The following is a 12,906-nucleotide window of genomic DNA, read 5'->3' as shown; positions in this document are numbered from 1 at the left end:
ACAGCTCAGCTGGAGGTGACGCCTCCAGTGCAGCCACCGCTCAGCCAATGGGAGGCCGGCAGTCAGGCACGAAAAGCCACAATACCTCCAACTTTCGTTTTGCCAATGGACTCTTCCACTCCAGCAGCCCCTCCCATGTCCATAAACCGTTCCTCGGATTTGGACAAGATTCGCCCTTAGATAGCGGCCAGAAGGGCCAATTCTTGTGTTGTTCCCCCAAAGAACCAGTTTTGCTGGAGAAATACCTGGCCATTTATCCAACTGAGAAGGACAAGTCCCTGTTCTAGGAAGCAGGAGGATCCGTTTCAAAGGGTGGCTCTGAAACAACCTCGGGCAACATTCACCATTCTAGAGCCATTCATTAACATCCCCCAGCAGACACACTTTGTTCTCAGGGATTGCCAGCAAAAGTTTAGAATGAACCCTACCCTCCAGCATAGAAGCACAGATTTCCATTACAATAGAAGAAAAACTCTCTAAATAAAACTTAGAAGGACAGAGGAGACAATCCATGAAAGGAGAGCTATGATAAAGGGAAGAAGGTGAAAGAGGGCATGTCCCAGTCTTTTAAAACCACACACTTACAGAAAAATAACTTTTTCCCCTGACTGTTGGCTTCAATGGATAGAGCATCGGCCTGGGTACCAAGGCGTGGCAGGCTCGATTCCTGGTCAAGGGTCCATACCTGGGATGCAGGTAATCAATGTGTCTCTCACATCTCTCTCTCTCTCTATCGCTCTCTCTCTCTCTCTCCCTCTCCCTCTCTCTCTCTTCTCCCAGCCCCCTCGCCTTGCTTTCTTCCTTCTCTCAAAAAAATCAATGGAGAAAGCCGAAACCGGTTTGGCTCAATGGATAGAGCGTTGGCTTGGGGACTGAAGGGTTCCGGGTTCGATTCCGGTCAAGGGCATGTACCTTGGTTGTGGGCATATCCCCATTAGGGGGTGTGCAAGAGGCAGCTGATCGATGACTCTCTCTCATCAATGTTTCTAACTATCTCTCTCCCTTCCTCTCTGTACAAAATCAATAAAATATATATATTTTTTTAAATCAATGGAAAAAATATCCTCAGGCCTGGCCAGTGTAGCTCAGTGGTTGAGTGCCAACCAATAAACCAGGAGGTCTTGGTTTGATTCTTGGTCAGGGCATATGCCCAGGTTGCAGGCTCAATCCCCAGTGGGGGGCATTCAGGAAGCAGCTGATCAATGATTCTCTCCCATCATTGATATTTCTATTTCACTCTCCCTTCCTCTCTGAAATCAATAAAAATATTTTAAAGTATGTGTGTGTGGGTATATATATATATATATATCTGTTATATATATATATATATATATATATATATATATATATATGTATATATCTGCAATGTGGATAACAGAAATAAATAAACAAAGCTCAATAGAGCTTTAAAAAAAAGAAAAATAGCTTTCTGATGATAAAAGAATAATAATAATAATAATAATAGTTGATTTTGAACACAAAATAATTCAAAATTAGAATTGAACCTAGAAAGACCTTTCTGGCTTTCTGGAGTGGTGATCTGATTAAGCACCACTTAATTAAGTAAATTATATATTCCTAAATCTTTGGTATCCTTGGACATGTGGTGATGCTACTAATTTTAAGATAGTATCCTTTTCAAAGGCCAAAAATATAACATCGATAAAAACTGATCAAACATAAGGCACATACCTAAAACTCATAAAAAAATAATATTGAAGGTCAACTGTAATTGAAAATAATTCCATGAAATGTTTAAAGTTATAGCGATAACATTCATTTTGCCTACGAAATTAATAAAGAGTAAAATTTTTGAAATGTAAATCCAAAAATAGCCAATGAGATCAAATACCTAAGAAATGAAAGGTGGGCACATGTGGAGGTTAATACACATGTCATAAGGTGGTCCTAGCCGGGTGAACTTGAGCCTCTTCACGGAGCGGAGGAGCCCGGAAGGGAAGAGCTGGGAACGCAGGGCCAAAGGGAGAATCAAGTAGCTCATTTTGAAGCAACATTATGAATGTCCCTTTGTTTTGATTCTATGTAGCTTTGAAAAGCCAAAATCAGGGAGGGAACGTCACCAAGTTAAAAATAATATATCTCTTAACCAAAATATTTAGAGGAATAAAGAAAGCAAATTTTAAATGAAATTTTCCACACTTTTTTAAGTCAGTGAATCAGAGCTAACCAAAGAGTTTCAAGCAAATTCCTCATTCTGGGAGGATACAATCCTTGCAGCTTCTGAAGCATCGTTTGGAAATTACTTACAGATATGCCCCCTTAAAAAAATTAAAAATAAAAAAGAGCTCTTTATTCCTTTTTCACCTCTGAACATCTTCACCCACCAGGAAGACAAAACGTGCTCAGAAAGTGTCCTAGCAGTTGAAAACCAAACTGTAATCAAATTATAATAGTTACACAGCTGCAACTGAACTGGGGAGGGGATGAGAGCCCATTAAATGCTATAAAACGTAACGGCACATATGCTGATGTAATCAAGGCTGGTAACAAGGATCATGAGATTGATCAAAAATAAAGGAACATTTCCTACAGAGTTTCACCTGGGTGTCCCACCCGCTTAAATGTCTCCTCCTGCTAAAGCAATGTCCCTCCGTGTAACAGAGCATCCGCGGCAGCGCAGCCAGGCCAGGTGACACCGTGTGGCGAGGGCACCCCAGGTGCTCCCGCGCCCCTCCACAACACAGCACCAGCCACGCCACACTGGTGAGAACTGACAAGGAAGAGCACGTGACAGGGAGGTGTCCAATGTGAGAAGCAGTGATCTGTTTTCCCACCATCTTTGGACAGACTGCCAAAAGAGATACTAACTATTCCAACCCCAGAAAGTCTGCAAAAAGATAACCCATTAGAAAAAGAAGAAAGAAAGAAAACTGTATGCTAAAACTCATCGACTGGAGAGAATAGGGTCTCCATTTTCAAAACAAACTCCTGGAAGCCAAGACAAAAGAAATCTGTCGTAGGCTCTCAAGTTAGACTTCTCACTTCCAACACTTTCAATCCAAATTGAGGAACAAGAAAGTGAACTTGCTGAACTTGCTGAAAATGAAAAGTAAGGTCCTAGCTAGTTCCGCTCAGTGGATAGAGCGTCGGCCTACGGACCGCAAGGTCCTGGATTCCATTCCGGTCAAGGGCACATGCCCCAGTGGGGGGCGTGCAGGAGGCGGCCAGTCAGTGATCCCCTCCCATCACTGGTGTTTCTGTCTCTCTCTCCCTCTTCCTTCTCCTCTGAAATCAATAAAAATACATTATTTTTTAAAAAGAAAAGAAAATGAAAAGTGAGGTTGGCCAAGCCCATGCCCGATGCGGAATAGAACAAGAAAGTCAAACAAAGTGGTGCACTGAGTGAAAATTAATTTCATCCTAAATACTTTCCACTTTCTTAACATGCAATGTTATTAGGAACAGGCATGCTGGGGGCGGGGGGGGGGGGGGCGGGCGGGAGGGGTGGTACTTCTAAATGTAATCTTTGTGCGGATAATACCTCCCTTATGTAAACAGAAGAGCCTTCCTGGGGCCTGGAACAACTGTATTAAAGACTGAAGCTGCAAAAATGTGACATCCAACACCCTCTCTGCCATCCTCTCCAGGGAAGTCACTTCTAAACAGACCAGGCGATGGCAGAGACTTGGAAACAACACATAAAGCCTTTTTCAAGATGAGGGAGGAGAAAAGAGGCTGGAACCGCCTCGGTACATGGGAGCAGCTCTTCTCCAAAAGCTAATTAGCCAAAATCTTCACAAGGCTTTGCTCTGCTGTCTAGAAAAAAAAAATTAATGGCCAGGTCTCCCTAACCCATGGAACGCAATTTAACAGGAGAGAAGACAAGTGTCCTTTTCAATGTGGTATTTCTTTAAAAGAAAAAAATAAAATACCCCACAGTGATAGGACCTCAGGGGTGACATTTGCATTTGAGTTGCAAGGGACAGCAGGAGCGAGGAAAAATTGGCAGCGAAGGTCTCATTTTGTGAAGCGGTGACCAGCGTGCCCCAGGCTGGGTCAGGCACCGCCAAGCCTCAGCTATCACCTATCCACACCAAACCGAGAGGGCTGGCTTTCCTGCTGGATGATCGACGTCTTAGGCTGGCACGGGCACAGTAGAATGATGTTCTCATCTGCAGCTGACTTCAGGCTACTCAAGACTGCAATCAGAAGCGAGAAAGGCCAGGGGAACCAATTGCTGGGCTCTTGTCTCGGAGCCATGCTGGCTGCCTGGTTCTGGGGCTCTGTGTGTGTGTGTGTGTGTGTGTGTGTGTGTGTGTGTGTGTGTGTGTTTGGGGGGGGGGGGTCCCTCAGGAACCCACCTGGAAAGAAAGTAGCCTCGCCGAGAGAGTGCTCCCGTGACCCTCCTGGAGCACATCTAAGGAGAAATGGATTCCAGGGCCAAAGAGGATCCACAGTGGAAAAAGTGAGTCTTCTCCTAAATGAATGCCAGTGAGGCCCTAACTGTGATTTCCAGGGCCCACAGCACGCACACACCCCTCAAGACTCTGGCTCCTCTCCTTCCTCACACTTTCACTTCCCTCCCCCTGGAGGCCTGACTGCTGTTCTCATAGATTCCAGACCCGGCCCTCCGACCCAGACACCTGGGCTCTCTGACTCGTCACTGTCCCTCTGGTCCCGTGTTCTGACCCAGGGTCAGGCGTCCTGCCTTCCCTCCAACACCTGTCCAAAAGCAGCTGCCTCGTCTCTTACCAGAACCTGCCCCCTCTCCCCGGAGTCTCTATTCTTCTGGGGCGGGGGGTGGGGAGAGGAACTGCCCTCCTATCTCCCTAGCAAGCTGTCCTTGGCCCTTCCCTCTCCTTCCCTCCATCTGGCACTGGATTCTTTCCTTTCTTAAAGGTTGTCCCTCTTCCTCCATTCCCACTGCACGGCCACAAATCCCTTTTGACTGTAAAAAAGGACCTCGGCCCATCACTGCTATGTGTGCACAAAAACAGGGATCAGCAGAGATAAGCAGAAGCCCTGGCCCACGGCAGGATTTCTGTCCCCTCCTTCCCCTGGGGAGGCTCTTTGGTGTGTGGCCGCCTGGATTTTCTTCCGTCCCACCCGGCTACCCGCACTTCCACACTGCCCACAAACACAGCAAAACGCACCTACACCAACAGACGAACGTCCTCCTGTTTGCATTTTAGTATGTTTAACTGAGGCATGGGAAACCATCTCCCATTTGTGTAATGTTTATTTTTGTGTGTGGTGTGTTTTGTTTTAATATATGTTTTTTACTGATTTCAGAGAGGGAATCAAACCAGGGCCTCCTGGTTCATAGGTTGACACTCAACCACTGAGCCCTGCCGGACGGGCTATGCAGTGTTTCATACCTAGCAAGAGAGGGGCGATATTGGGCAAGGTGGGAAGCTTTTCACTTTGCTCACAGTCACACTGCCCCTACAGCTGCCCTTGACACAAAGCCAAGGTTGGTGTTTGCTATGGACTAAAATATGTGTCATCCTCCCCGCCCCCCCACCCCCCCAAATTCACATATTGAAGGCCAACTCTCAGTGATGGTATTTGGAGAAGCAACATTTGGGAATGAAGGGATTAGTTCCCTCATAAGAAGAGAAATCTCTTCTCCTCTCCTCTCCTCTCCTCTCCTCCCCTCTCCTCCTCCCCTCCCCTCCCCTCTTCTTCTCTCTCTCTCTCTCTCTCTTTCTCTCTCTCTCCATCCCCATGTGAGGAGACAGCATGAGAAGAGCCATCTGCAAGTCAGGAAGAGAACCCTCAGCCATCACCAGAACTAGTCTGTGCTGCCACCCTGATCTCAGATTTCCCAGCCTCCAGAATTGTGAAAATTTAATGTCTATTAGCCATCCAGTCTATGTTTGTTTTGTTATAGCAGCCTACGCTGACTAAGACAGTGTTTCTGGTATTTAAAATAGGAAAGGGCTGTAGGTGATGGATAAGAGATTCCAATCCCCTTCCTCCCTCATCCTATCCCCTTCCAACAAAGACAACAATAACACTACTATTAATAATATCAATTTCAACTCAATTCATTGCTTAATATTTGTCTTCCCTGCTAAACTGAAAACTCCACGAGGTCACAGACCACATGCACAGGGCCACTGCACAGAGCCACGCAGGATTTGCACCGAACAACTCCAGGGGGCACCGCTCACATAAGCTTCAAAGTGAAAGGCTCCCTCTGGGGCGGTGCATACTTGGCCTTTTTATTGATTTACCCCAGGGTCCTGTACAGAGCCCAGTACAGTGGGTGCCTAATAAGTCTTTATTGAATTGCTTCCAACAATTCCTCTGCCTATGGTAGGGGTTTAAATGAGAGTGGTAAAGCATATGAGGCATGTGTGGGCGTGGTCTCCTGAGTTTTTTGCACATATAGGTTGGTGTTTCAGATCACATGGCTACTTGCAACTTTAGTGGGGGGAGGGGGGTGGAATACAAGAGAATGTCTGCAATCGCTCTCATTTAGTTCAGCTCCCGGGTTATTGCAGCAGACTCCTGACTACAATCCCTGTAACATTTCTCCTGCCCACCCTCCCTCAAACCCAGCGTTTAGTCTTGGATTCTCAGTATAGTAGCTCAGATGGCTCTCAAAGGTGCCCAAATTCCTCTACCAAGCTGTCAAGGCCCTTGGAGAGGTATGGGGGGAGGGAGAGGTTAGGGGAATGGGGAGCAGAGAGAAAAGGACGGAGACTTGGAATCAGGCAGATCTGAGCCCAGCTCCACCCCTTACTGGCTGCACAACCCTGAGGCAAGTTACTCATCCTCCCTGAGTCTAAACCCTACTTCCCTCGTGTGGGTATGATCAGTGGTAATTCCTTTCTCCTTCCCCCAAAGAGTAATATTATGTGCCACTTTTTGAATGAGCCTCTGCCTGGGCTGGCCAGTGCCCTCCACGTGGCACCCATACACACCACACTCACTACTGCAGTGTCTTCAAGGCTGTTCTGTGACCGCCAAACCTCTGTCCTAAGGCAGAAGACAGTGGGGTGGCAGAGGTGGAACCTCAGGCATCCAGGAGAACACCGCAATGGCTGCGTAATGATCCCAGAAGCCCCAAATGTAGAGACCGCATCTGACTGTTTATCACTTTGTCCCCAAGCCCAGCACAGCTTGCCAGGTTGAAGTGAATGAAGAAATAATGGATGAATAATGATCTTTCCACACACATGAAGCAGACAGTCCTACCCCTGGGCTCCACCAAAATGCTTCCTGCCACCTGGAATCCTTACCTCCTGCCCTTGGTCTGACTGAGTCCTGCCTCTTCCAGAAAGCCTCCCAGTTATCCCGGCCAATGATGCTTTCTCACCGCCTTCTCTGAGCTCCCCACGTGTTTCACTTGTGTTTGCCCCATCTGAACTGCCCTCCTCACCTCTCCCCACCAGACTCGATTGTAGCATCTTGAAGACAGGGGACCAAGAGTTCCCTACTCGGCACGACTCAACCAAGCATAACGCAGGGAATTCAGAAGCATGTGGTCAATGGGGATTGGCTTGATCGAAACGTCACGCCACCCCTTAGCAAACGAATGGAAGCTTCACAGTCGAGAGAGGCTTGGGGCACTAGAAGTTTCTCCACATGACGTTTATCTGGCTTGTCCACACACAGGATTGATTTGGCATCTGAAAACGGGTATCCTGCAAGTCCAAATCCTACTGAATTTTCCCTAGGATGTCCACTTTAGCTCTTGGGGTCTTTCCATTTCTCCATCTACAATAGTCACACCACAAGATGCAGAGATTCTCCTCCTCTGAACTTTACAAGAAGCTCACTATGTGCTGCCATCTGCTAAGGCAGAAAGCATCCCTGGGTGCTTATCTAGCATGCCATCACCCAGCTCTCCTCTCCAGGAGAATGGCCTCGGGCTCTGGATGCAAAGGTTGGTTTGTGGCAGAATCAGTGTGGGGGTGTGGGGGGGGGGGGGCCCTGTGAAATTCTTATTCTGTAGACTTGAGATATAAGCTAAGTATTTGTATTTCTTCTTCTTTTTTTTTAATTCATTTTTTACAGAGAGGAAGGGAAAGGGATAGAGAGCTAGAAACATCAATGAAAGAGAAACATTGAGCCTCCTGCACACCCCCCACAGGAGATGTGCCTGCAATCAAGGTACATGCCCTTGACCGGAATCAAACCTGGGACCCTTCAGTCCGCAGACCGAGGCTCTATCCACTGAGCCAAACCGGCTTCGGCGGTATCTGTATTTCTGACGGATCCCCCAGTGATTGAGAAATCTGAAACTCACTTATCTAAAGATAGCTCCCCAACCCCCAAAGCAAGGACATGAGCAAGAGGGTCTTGTGAGGCTCTCGTGCCATATTTTAATGGCAGAATTGGAAGGCCCAGTGAACTGACGGTAACTGGGCTGTTTAGTTCCTGGGGGAAATTTTTCGGGCAGGTGGCATGGGTTAACCTGGAAGCACTAACCTGTAGCAGACTAGTCCCACAGACGTCTTCCTTAACAAAGCATCCCAGAGGCCTAGTCAAGGCATCCTTAGAGCGGTCACTCTGTGACTGTGACTTTCCTAACATCACAGGAAAAGCGTATTGGGGACAAGGGCGCTGCCTTGCAAATGATGTCAGATGAGCCGAAACTGGTTTGGCTCAGTGGATAGAGCCTGTGGACTGAAAGGTCCCGGGTTCGATTCCAGTCAAGGGCATATACCTTGGTTGTGGGCACATCCCCAGTGAGAGTGGTGTAGGAGGCAGCTGGTCAATGATTCTCTCTCATTGATGTTTCTAACTCTCTATCCCTCTCTCTTCCTCTCTGTAAAAAATAAATAATATATATATATATATATATATATATATATATATATATATTGTATATATATATATATATATATATATATATATATATATATATATTTTTTTTTTTTTTTTTTTTTTTTTAATGTCAGATAAAGACTTTGAACCCACTAGCCCCAATAAATTCCTTTTGCGGCATCCACTCTGGTGAAGACTTTTCAGGGACTTATTATGCAAAGCTATCTAAGCAAGACGGAATTTATATTGAACCTGGCCATGATTTCTGAGCTGCCGCTGGGTGTTCTGATGACATATGCAACTCAGGGTTGAAGACAAGGGGCTGCCAAGGACAAGAGACTGAAGGAGTGGGAAAGCAGTGTGGTTCCTTCCGGTAAATAATGGGGGGGTGGGAGGAGGGACTGTCAGGAGAAGGGGGTGCTCTGGGGAGGGAGAAGACTGCAGCTTTTCTGTGTCCCAGGTTTACCTTCCAAATGGCATCCAGACGTGACAAAATAAATGTCTCCTCCAGAGACTAAAAAATGTGTAGAATGCAACCAACTTTCAAAAGAAAAAAGAAAAAAAAGAAGAAAAAAAAAGGCTGCTTTATCTAGGGTGAGGCATACCTAGAAAAAAGCACACACCCATCCCAGAAACCTCATTGCCTGGAAAATATTTTTCATTCCTGGATTCTAGGCTGAGTCCTTTCTGAGACGCCAACGATGAGCTGGGCTGTCCCGTGGGTGTGATTGTCAGCAGAAGCTCACCACTGACCAGAGACAATTCTTGGACAAACCCATCCTCAGAGCCCATCTTTGCTGCTGGAATCGAGGGGCCTCCATGCTGCCTCCTCCAGGAAAGAGAATATTGGCATTTAAAACACCACCACGAAGGACACATGCTTCTGCAGACAATTCTCAACACAGAAGACCAAATGATCTTCTTTAAAGGGAAATCAGATTATGGCATTCTCCTCCTTCAATCCCTCCAATGGCTTTTCATGGCACCCAGAATACTATTTGAACTCTTTCCCGTGACTGCAGGCCCCAGACTGCCTGGTCATGCCCACCTCTCCTGCTCCACCTTGTCTCCTGCCCTCCCTGCCTACTGGACTCCATCCTCACTGTACTTCTTTCTGTCCCTCTAATACACCAAGATCATTTCACCTCAGGACCTTTGCATATGCTACTCCCTCCTCCTGGTACACACTCCTCTCAGATCATCTCCTGGTTGGCTTCTCCCTCTTCAACCTACCCTATCTAGGGTAGCCCACTCTACTCAACTCCTGCTCTAGCCCTTGCTATCTCATATGCTACTTTATTTTCTTCATAATACTTACCACTTTCAAGATTTTTCCTCTCCTTTCTCTCTTTGCCTGCTGATTGTCTCTACATAAAATTGTGAGCTCCGTGAGATGAGGGTCTCCCTTCCCCGGTATAAGACTAGATACCTTGACCTAACGCAGGATCTGACACATACCGTGTTTCCCCGAAAATAAGACATCCTCCAAAAATAAGACCTACTTACAGGTTTCCTTCTGAGTGAAATATAAGGCATCCCCCGAAAATAAGGCCCCCCTAGACTAAACATGAGAGATTTGGTCCACTGATTCCGAAAGAAATGGAGTCACAAGAAATTCACCAGGAAACTCAGGAATTGGATTGTTATGATGATGTTCCAGAAGATGATGACATGATTGTCATTGAATAAATGAGTAAATTCTTGATACTGTAGGATTCACAGTTTGTCTGGTTTGTGTTGACAACTACCGTACTACCGTACCATATACAGGTAATAAATTTCCTTTATTTTCATTTAACAATAAAAGTGTACCGTATTCTTCTTCATGGAAAAAATAAGACATCTCCTGAAAATAAGACCTAGTGCATCTTTGGGAGCAAAAATTAATATAAGACACTGTCTTATTTTCGGGGAAACAGGGTAGGAAATGTTTAACAGATACACTGAACAAATAAATAAAAAATCTGGGTTTGCCTGAACAGACCGTTTGGATGGTATGGAAGCCTGATCTTCCAGAGGGCAAGAAGGTCAGGGCTGGGAGAGGCCCCAGGGCAGGGAGTGAGGCTCACACGGCCAACTTCTCCCTTCTGGTCCTCTCTGCCCAGCACACTCCTGACAGTAGGTTAGGGACCATTCCGCCGCCCATCTGTGAATCTTACTCATGACCCCACAATGCCACCTCCACACTCCAAAACCTGGGGAGAAGTGGATAAATGATGCCATTTGTGACATCAGCCACTCTTTTCTATGCCCCGAAAGGACATTCTAGGCCTGATATTAGCACTGTAAACTAGTAGTGCCAGAAGATAATCCCCAACGTAGCAACACCACGTCCCTTAAAGGGCCTCTCTCTGAATTAACCTCTTCTGCGTGTTCTTTCTCAGAAAACTGATCTATGTCCTCATCCAGAGCCCTGAGCCTACGGGTAGTGGCAGGGGCAGGGGCAGGATGGGGGTGGGGAAGCACCCCTTGATGGGAAATCGATGGAAACCTGAAGGTCATCGGAGGGCGCTGTCTCCTCATCATGCACCTGCTGGGGTGGGATTTGTGGTCCTGACCTTGCTGGAGGACCTCTGCCCTCCTGTCAGAGTTAGTTAAATCAGCCTGCAGAAGCAAACACCCTGCAGACCAAGTGATCACCAGGCATCCTTCTCAGGGACATCAAGGCAAACAAAGAAGCACTGAGTCTCATTTAACCTGCCACGAGGCTCACAGTCACCCCAATTTCTCTTGGCAGCCACCTATGCAAACTGCTTCCGACCTGCTGTTTTTTGAGGCACCTTTCAATAAGGACGGAACAAAGCCAGGCTGACCAAGAGGCTAGTCATGTCCCCAAATTTGAGTTCTCTGATGAAAATGGTACCAACATCCTGGGGCCCGGCCAGTGTTGCTCAGTGGTTGAGGGTTGACCTATGAACTGGGAGGTGATGGGATGGTTTCCAATCAGAGCACACGCCTGGGTTGTGGGCTCAATCCCCAGGAGGGGATGTGCAGGAGGTAGTTGATCAATGATTTTCTCTCATCATTGATGTTTCTATCTCTCTCTCCCTCTCCCTTTCTCTGTGAAATCAATAAAAATATACTAATATTTCTCTTTCATTGACAGGCTTATTTCACTCAGCATGATGTTCTCTAGTTCTATCCAGGTTGCTGCAAATGATGAGAATTCCTTCTTTTTTATGGCAGCATAGTATTCCATTGTTCACTCATTTATGGATATTAAAAAACATTATAAACTGACAAACCAAAAAATAGATATAGAGACAGTAAAGCAACAAGTAGACTGTGAAATTACAGCGGGGAGAGTAGGGAGATCTGGGGGAGATAAGAGATCAACCAAAGGACTTGTATACATGCATATGGGTACAACCAATGGACACAAAACTCTGGGGAGGGAGGGTATGTATGGGGGGGGGGCAATGTTAAAATATGTACACAGATAATAATTTAATAAAAAAAAATTAAAAAAATAAAATAAAAAATAAATAAATAAAAAATAAAAATAAATAAATAAATAAATAAATAAAAAAGAAAAAAAAAATATACTAATATTGCCAAAACCGTTTTGGCTCAATGGATAGAGTGTCGGCTTGGGGACTGAAAGGTCCCGGGTTCGATTCCGATCAAGGGTATGTACCTTGGTTGCAGGTATATCCCTAGTAGGGGGTGTGCAAGAGGCAGCTGATCGATGACTCTCTCTCATCGATGTTTCTAACTCTCTATCTCTCTCCCTTCCTCTCTGTACAAAAATCAATAAAATATTTTTTTAAATATATATGTACTAATATTTATATCCTGGGAAACCAAAAAAAAAAAAAAAAGGTGAAATGCCTAAATCTTTCCTCATAATGACAAAGGATATCAAGCCTCCATACTGCTTAGGAAGGTCTATTCTTCCCATCCCACCATCTATAAAGGGAACATGACTAGATTTAGAATCTGATCCTCCTTTCCTCATGAACCCAAGTTCCCTTCCTTTCTTCCTTCCTTTTTTCCTTCCTCTTCCTTCCTTCCTTCCTCCCTTCCTCCCTTTCTTCCTCCCTTCCTCCCTTCCTTTTCCTTCCCTTCCTTTCCCCCTCTAGTCTTCTTCCCTCAATCTTTCCACCTCAGCAAAAGACACTTATTATACATGTCAGGAGCAAAGAATTCAATCCCATCTCCAAT

General features: G+C 45.8%; 1 protein-coding gene across 3 annotated transcripts in view; it reads right to left on the bottom strand.

Annotated features, from left to right (window-relative positions):
* Positions 1-12,906, bottom strand: part of DPF3 (double PHD fingers 3) — a 250,785-nt gene that overhangs the window by 140,881 nt on the left and 96,998 nt on the right. The gene's annotated exons all lie outside the window — the stretch shown is intronic.

This window comes from Pipistrellus hanaki (genome assembly GCF_964339955.1).
Source record: "Pipistrellus hanaki genome assembly, chromosome: 1".
Lineage (NCBI taxonomy): Eukaryota > Metazoa > Chordata > Mammalia > Chiroptera > Vespertilionidae > Pipistrellus > Pipistrellus hanaki.
This window is presented reverse-complemented; position numbering and strand designations above follow the sequence as displayed.